The sequence below is a fragment of the Giraffa tippelskirchi genome, chromosome X (assembly GCF_054371585.1).
Source record: "Giraffa tippelskirchi isolate mGirTip1 chromosome X, T2T-mGirTip1v1.2.pri, whole genome shotgun sequence".
Classification (NCBI taxonomy): Eukaryota; Metazoa; Chordata; class Mammalia; order Artiodactyla; family Giraffidae; genus Giraffa; species Giraffa tippelskirchi.
The window spans coordinates 32,270,062-32,277,890 of record NC_137289.1 but is presented as its reverse complement, the minus strand read 5'-3'; positions in this window follow the sequence as shown (position 1 = coordinate 32,277,890).

Sequence of the window (7,829 nt, the reverse complement as noted above, 5' to 3'; positions counted from 1 at the left end):
CTGATTCCTGTCTTTCTCAGCAACAAAGATTTGGAGACTCAGATACAAGAATTTCTACAGAGAATCAGGTAAAAAAATTCCATTTGCTTATTTAATGGGAAGAGCAAAAAGGAAATTCTTCCATGAAGACATTTATACAAAAATGCAGTTCATGGTATAGCTCTATCATTGTTATAAGAATAAGACATAAAGTTTATGTTTGTGCTATGAATTAATTCATAAAGAACCTAGGATGGATGAGAAGGAAAAAACCTCTCTTTGAATCATTTTTACTGATAAAAGAAAATAAACGTGAACTTTATAAAAATCAGATCTCCTTGAGGTAAACTTCATTTAGATACCTTATGAACACTCAATTCAACATCATATTATATTAATATCCTCCATAAATCAACTCTTACTTCTGACTTTTGTCTGTTTTTGATAACAGTATCTCAGTCATTCACTTTGATTTGTATCATTTTAAAATTAGATTCCACATATGAGTGAAATCATATATTTGTCTTTCTCTGACTTACTTCACTCACTATGACAATCTCTAGGTCCATCCATGGTGATGCAAATGGCATTATTTCATTCTTTTTTATGGCTGAGCATCCATTCCTTGGTCAATGTCTCCATGTCCTGGCTATTGTAAATAACGTATCAGTGAACATTTGGGTGCATGTATATTTGAATTACATTTTCTCTGGATATATGCCCAGGGGTGGAATTACTGGATCATATGGTAGTTCTTTTTTTTCTCTTTCAAATCAGAATTTTTGCCATGTTTCAAGCATCTTGTATTGAACTTTTTAAAAAAAGTTATTCATTTTTAATTGAAGGATAATTGCTTTACAGTATTGTGTTGGTTTCTGGCATACATCAACATGTATCAGCCATAGGTATACATATGTCCTCTCCCTGTTGAACCTCCCTCTTGCCTCCCACTCCATACCACCCTTCTAGGTTGTCACAAAGCACCGGGTTTAAACTCCCTGTGTCACACAGCAAATTCCCACTGATTATCTATTTTACATATCGTAATGTATATTTCTATGCTACCCTCTCAATTTGTCCCACCCTCTTTCCCCTTCTGTGCCCACAAGCCTGTTCTTTATTTCTGCATCTCCATTGCTGCCCTGCAAATAGGTTCATCAGTACCAGTACCATCTTTCTAGATTCGAGATATATATATATATATATATATATATATATGTATGTATATAATGTTTATGTATATATATATATGTATGTATGTATATATATGCATATGGTAGTTATATTTGTAGTTTCTTGTGGAATCTCCATACTGTTCTCCATAGTGGTCTTATCAATTTACATTCCCACCAACAGTGTAGAAAGGAGGGAGGGGTCCCTTTTCTTCACACCCTCTCTACCATTTATTGTTTGTAGACTTTTTGATGATGGCCATTCTGACTGTTGTTAAGGTGATACCTCATTGTAGCTGTGATTTGCATTTCTCTGATAGTGATGTTGAGCATCTCTTCATGTGCTTTTTGGCCATCTGTATCAATCATTCAGTTTCAAAATTTCAGAGACACCTGTGACTTCTGGGGAAAAAAAAACAAACATGCAATATTTCATTAATGGATCCTTTTTTTCATATTTGTACTGCCTCTGCTCGAAGTCAGGCTCTAATGATTTTCTCATGGACAATTATACTTAACTGATTTTCTGAAAATCTCATTGTTTTCCATAAATAGTACTTCATTAAATACTATTTATTTCATATGTCCTATGTATCTAATCTATGCCGTGGATTGGAAGTGATACATTTCGGTTAACAGTTCTTTGAGCTATGATTAAGCCCCTTGGCTTCTTTCCCACTGGATGGAAATGACAGTGACAGCGTGGACCTTGGAAGATGTGGATTCAAGATGGTTGCAGTGCCTCACAACAAACTGCATAATGACATCACCACCCTCCGGTCATCTTGCTCAAAACTTCAGAGCCATTCAACACTCTTCCCCGAAATTATCTCCAAATCCCTGAGTTCTCTGATTCTTCCCTTTTCCCATTCCCATCCCCAGGCCCTCATCTGGCTTACTTTAACCACAAACTCATACTTGATGCCTAACTGTAGCTTCTCCATCTCTCCTTTCCTACTTCCTGCAGCCTGTGTTACTTTCTCAAAATATTAATGGGCTTATGTAACTTGTTTGCTGGAAATAGCTCCTGGTTCCACCCTGTTGTTCAGTTGCTCAGTCATGTCTGACTCTTTGCATTCCCGTGGACCATAGCCTGCCAGGCTCCTCTGTTCATGGGATTCTCCAGGCAAGAAGACTAGAATGGGTTGCCATTTCCTTCTCTAGGGGATCTTCCCAACCCAGGGTTCGGACCCATGGCTCCTGCTTGGCAGGCCGATTCTTTACCATGGAGTCACCTCAGAAGCCTAGTTCCCCCTTACATATAGAATAAAAACAGTTTTGCACAGTTTTTGCCACATCTTGATTTCCTCCCTTTCAAAATAATGTCCTATGATGCCCCAGATTCCCTTCCAACATGCACTGTCTATGGATCCCTGACATTCCTCCGTCTCCTGGACATACCTGCATGCTCCTAGCCTAGGCCCTTGGCGCATGTCTTTTCTGCTTGAACTCTGTACTCTATTGGATTCCTAACCATCCCCTCTTTCCAGGTTCAGCTCTCATGCCCAGCTAATGACTTAGGTAAGAGTCTCTGAAATAGAAGCAGATTTCATCAATAACATGAAAGTAACAATATAAATAATAGCAATAGCAATACAAATAACACCAATAACTCACATGGATCAAGCCCTTATCTACTGTGCCAGACACTGTTCTATGTGGTTTCAACATATAAATTCTTCTGTTCTTGCCAATAACTCCTCACCTGACATCTTCAGTGTCAGTGTGGACGAGGATACAGACTGACCACACTCTTCATCCCTTGACTCCAGCATCAGCTGATGCTGGTTGAGTGCTCACCACGGGTCTTATCTTTTTTACTCCATTTACACCTCACAATACCGAAAGGCAGGTGCCATCATTAGATCCATTCTATAGACCTGACAGTTGAGGCACAGAGAGAGGTCAGCCAACTTGCCCAGGGTCACAGAGCGAGGAGATGGTGGGGCTCTGCAACGCGCCTCTGTAATCAGTGGCTTCTTTCTCTGGTGGGCGCTGATCTGACTCTGGAGACGCTGAGAACCCACAGCACAATGGCTGGGTCGCGTCTTGTGACATTCCCACACCGCCCAGCACAGGGCCTGTATACCAGAGCCAACATAGGCTTACTGATGCTCACAGGTACAAAAACGCGCAGGACAGATGTCATTTTCATAGGAAACCATCCTGTCCTCATTGGGAATCATCAGAGGATAAACATCTTCCTTCTCACAGACCCTCATGAATAAATGAATAAAGAGAAAGTGACTGAAGTGGTGAATATAAAGCAGTGTGATGTGGTCATCTGTAAAGTTTTATTGGAAATCTTCAATGCCAAAGTGTTACTGCCCACGATGTAAGGAACTACTCCTCCTAAATACAAGCTTCCAAAGAGCACATTAGTGATGGGCACACACATGTCACCTCCTCTTTTCCACACCTGCATTAAAGTGTCATTAAGAATGAGATTCTTGAGGGACTTCCTTGGCAGTCCAGTTGTTAAGACTCTGTGCTTCCACTGCAGGGGACACCGGTTCAATCCCTGGTGGCGGAAACCAAAATCCCACATGCCATGGGGCGTGGGAATAAAAGAGAGAAAGAAAGGTTTAAAGAATTTATCAACACAATTAATTAATGATAAAAATGATTAATGTCCTCCAGGATAAAGGTACCTAAGTAGCTGTCTGTTCAAATGCCCGTGCCCCTCAAAGGCAGGTTGGCTAATAGAGCAGCCCCACCTCTGTCTCCCTGCTCCTCCTTCTCTATTCCAACCCAGTGGCAGAAGAGGGGCCACGTGTGAAAATGCAGTGAGTGGTTCAGGGCAGCACAGAGCCTGTCGGTGAGTGACACTGAACAATTACACTCTGGTTTGATTTCTTTTAAAAGGGGGATGATGATTATGATGAAGAAACAGGATAAATCAAGTACGATGTCAAGCATGGGACTCATGGTTAGAAGCTATTCTTAATATTCAGGATATTCCCATGCCCCAAGACACCTGTAAACATGTCTTGAACAAGCATAAAACCCTCAGCCTGGCCTGGCTTTCATTTGGCTCTTCTCACTGCAGAAACAGAATTCAGGAAGTTAGAGGAGAGACAGAGAGGGAGGGGAGGGGAAGGGTGGGTTGGTGAGGGGTGGAGGGGGAGGGGAAGGAAGGAACAGAAGTGCAGGAGAGAAGGGCAGCAATGGGGAAGATGGAAACAAAGTCTTCCTGATCTAGAACACAGGCGCAAGTGTTGTAGGGTGCCTGCAGCCAGCGGTGGGGAGCTGAGTCCAGCCCTGTATGCAGAGCTCCACAGTTACCTGCAAAGTTGAAGGAAGGGCCCTGAAGGAAGGTCCACTTTCACCGTAAGCTTTCAGGAGAGCACCAAGCACTGGCCGGGGTCTCCGCCTGCACTCTGACGTGGGTTAGCGCAAATCTGTAGTACTTGTTGCTTTCGCCTGGGGCGGGTTGGGTTTCGTACAGCCGGCTTCTGAGCACACTGTGTGCCCTGCAGATAGAGCCCCCGAGGGCCAGAGCAAGCAGCCCCCTAGCTAATCATTGCATTTGAATCACTAGCCCCATTCATGGAGTTTGCGGGTGAATGAAACAGAACCAGAGCCCCATCCATTAGTTACAGAGTTGGCGTGGTGGAGAGGGGTGGAGGGTGGAGACATACTCAGAGCCCACAGGACAAGGCGGACCACTGGGCTGTGGGTTTTTCCAGCCCCATCTTTGCATCTCTCGCTCTGGAGGAACTGTGGGCTAGGAGCCTGCATCCCTGGAGAGATGTTCTCCTAACGTTTCTCCAGGGCTCTGGCTCCAGGGGCCAGTGAGGGCTCGTTTCCCTGCCCCTCCCCACCCCAAGTTGGCAGGCCTCCAGCTTATGGCCATGCCCTGGCCTCAAGTGCCCCCAGAGGGTCCCACCTACCTTGGTCAAGGGGCAGGGCGGGAGGTAGCAGGGTCGAGGGAGGGAGGGGGGTCGAGGAGGGAGGACACCTAAGCAGGAGCAGGTACACATTGGACCAGCAACACAAGCTTTAACCCGGACCAGGTGCCCAAAAGAGGCACGGACCCGGCGGTTTGCCTCTGATCTATCCCAGACTGGGACATCTGCACAGATCCCGGCACAGAGGCCGATTCATTCACAGCACTCAAGACTGGAGCCTCCGCTGGGGGCAGGTGGGGTGGGGGGGCGCAGCCTGGGTGATGCTATTGCAGCCTGGAAGATGGCGAAGAACCGCATGGTCAGAGCCCGGGCCGGGTCAGGTGCTTTGGCGAAGCCCAGGAAACGCCCTTTCCCTGGGAGAGGCTGGTGGGCCGGACTCAGCTGCTGCACAGTCACGGCCCTCCGTCTCCCTATAGCCTCTCTCTCGGCCTTTCTCCTTTTCCAGATATGAAGCCTCCCGTGGTCTCAGCGATGGTAGTAGGAGGAGAAGAGGGCTAAGTGCGGTCTGAAGTGGGGCTGGGGGAGGACGAGGAGGCGGCCAGGAGCCCAGGCGGAAGCAGCAGCAGCAGCTGGAGCTGACCGCCTAGGGGCCCAGAGATGAGGAGGTGGGGGTGGGGAAACACAGGAACCTGCAGAGGCCCCTCCACCGCATCACATTCACCCTTTGAGCCCATGGATGGAGAGCCTTTTCCAGGGCACCAGATACGTCACTTGGTTCCCAAGTACACGGCTAACCCTGGAGCTTCCTAGTTCTCCAGGGGGCTCGGTTGGCTCTGGGTTCCTCTGGTTCTCTTCTGCAGTCCCTCTTCAGAGCCAAAATCCACCTGGATGGCCCAAGGCTAACAGGGACACCTCCCTCAGGACTCTGTGGTGGAGGTGGTACCTGCTGGGCATCCTGCCGTATTTAAATCCATCAAGTAGGGAAACTTTGGCCACTGATCTGGTTTGTTAATAGTGTTTTGTTGGAACTGGGCATGAGGTACAGTGGAGCAAGTGCAGGGTCACAATTACCTATGTTTAAATTTTAATATATTTTCATCATGTGCTATTTTTGCACTAATTTTGATATTTGTTAAATACTGCATTAAAATATTTTTGTCTTGATTACTGATTTTTTTTATGCCACAATAACATTTTGTACAGGAGGGAATACCACCCCCTAAAGCAAGCCTAGAGCTGTGTATTGCAGAAATGTGTACTAGGGTAGGGGGCATGAAGGGGATCAGTTCAGTTCAGTCGCTCAGTCATGTCCAACTCTTTGCGACCCCATGAACTGCAGCACGCCAGGCCTCCCTCTCCATCACCAACTCCCTACATCCACCCAAACCCATGTCCATCGAGTCGATGATGCCATCCAACCATCTCATCCCCTGTCGTCCCCTTCTTCTCCTGCCCTCAATCTTTCCCAGCATCAGGGTCTTTTCCAATGAGTCAGCTCTTCGCATCAGGTCGCCAAAGTATTGGAGTTTCAGCTTCAACATCAGTCCTTCCAATGAACACCCAGGACTGATCTCATTTAGGATGCACTGGTTGGATCTCCTTGCAGTCCAAGGGACTCTCAAGAGTCTTCTCCAACACCACAGTTCCAAAGCATCAATTCTTCGGCGCTCAGCTTTCTTTATAGTCCAGCTCTCACATCCATCCATGACCACTGGAAAACCATAGCCTTGACTAGACGGACCTTTGTTGGCAAAGTAATGTCTCTGCTTTTTAATATGCTATTTAGGTTGGTCATAACTTTCCTTCCAAGGAGTAAGCGTCTTTTAATTTCATGGCTGCAGTCACCATCTGCAGTGATTTTGGAGCCCAGAAAAATAAAGTCAGCCACTGTTTTCACTGTTTCCCCATCTATCTGCCATGAAGTGATGGGACCGGATGATCTTAGTTTTCTGAATGCTGAGCTTTAAGCCAACTTTTTCACTCTTCTCTTTCACTTTCTTCAAGAGGCTCTTTAGTTCTTCTTCGCTTTCTGCCATAAGGGTGCTGTCATCTGCATTTCTGAGGTTATTGATATTTCTCCCGGCAATCTTGATTCCAGCTGGTGCTTCCTCCAGCCCAGCGTTTCTCATGATGTCCTCTGCATATAAGTTAAATAAGCAGGGTGACAATATACAGCCTTGACCTACTCCTTTTCCTATTTAGAACCAGTCTGTTGTTCCACGTCCAGTTCTAACTGTTGCTTCCTGACCTGCATACAGGTTTCTCAAGAGGCAGGTCAGGTGGTCTGGTATTCCTATCTCTTTCAGAATTTTCCACAGTTTATTGTGATCCACACAGTCAAAGGCTTTGGCAAAGTCAATGAAGCAGAAGTAGATGTTTTTCTGGCACTCTCCTGGAAATTTTAAAATCAAGCAGGAAATAACATCCATATATTTAATTTCATCCACATCTCCAAACACTGAACACTTTGATTTCATTCTCTAAGGAAGGAGCCTGCAAGGCACATGGATGAGACTGCAGTCAGGGTGCACGTGAGTAGACCTGAAAAAAATTTCTCAGATCAGCCATCCTAAAACCTGCTTCCGGGCATGGACACTTTTGTCCTGGACATTCTCATGTTGATTTGTGCTTATGGCGATTTCCATGATTGGAAAATAAGACTGGAACTTTCCGGACTCTGAAAGTGAAAGTGACAGTCACTCAGTCCTGTCTGACTCTTTGACACCCCGTGGCCTATACAGTCCATAGAATTCTCCAGGCCAGAATACTGGACTGGGTAGCCGTTCCCTTCTCTAGGGGATCTTCCCAACCCAGGGATCGAACCCAG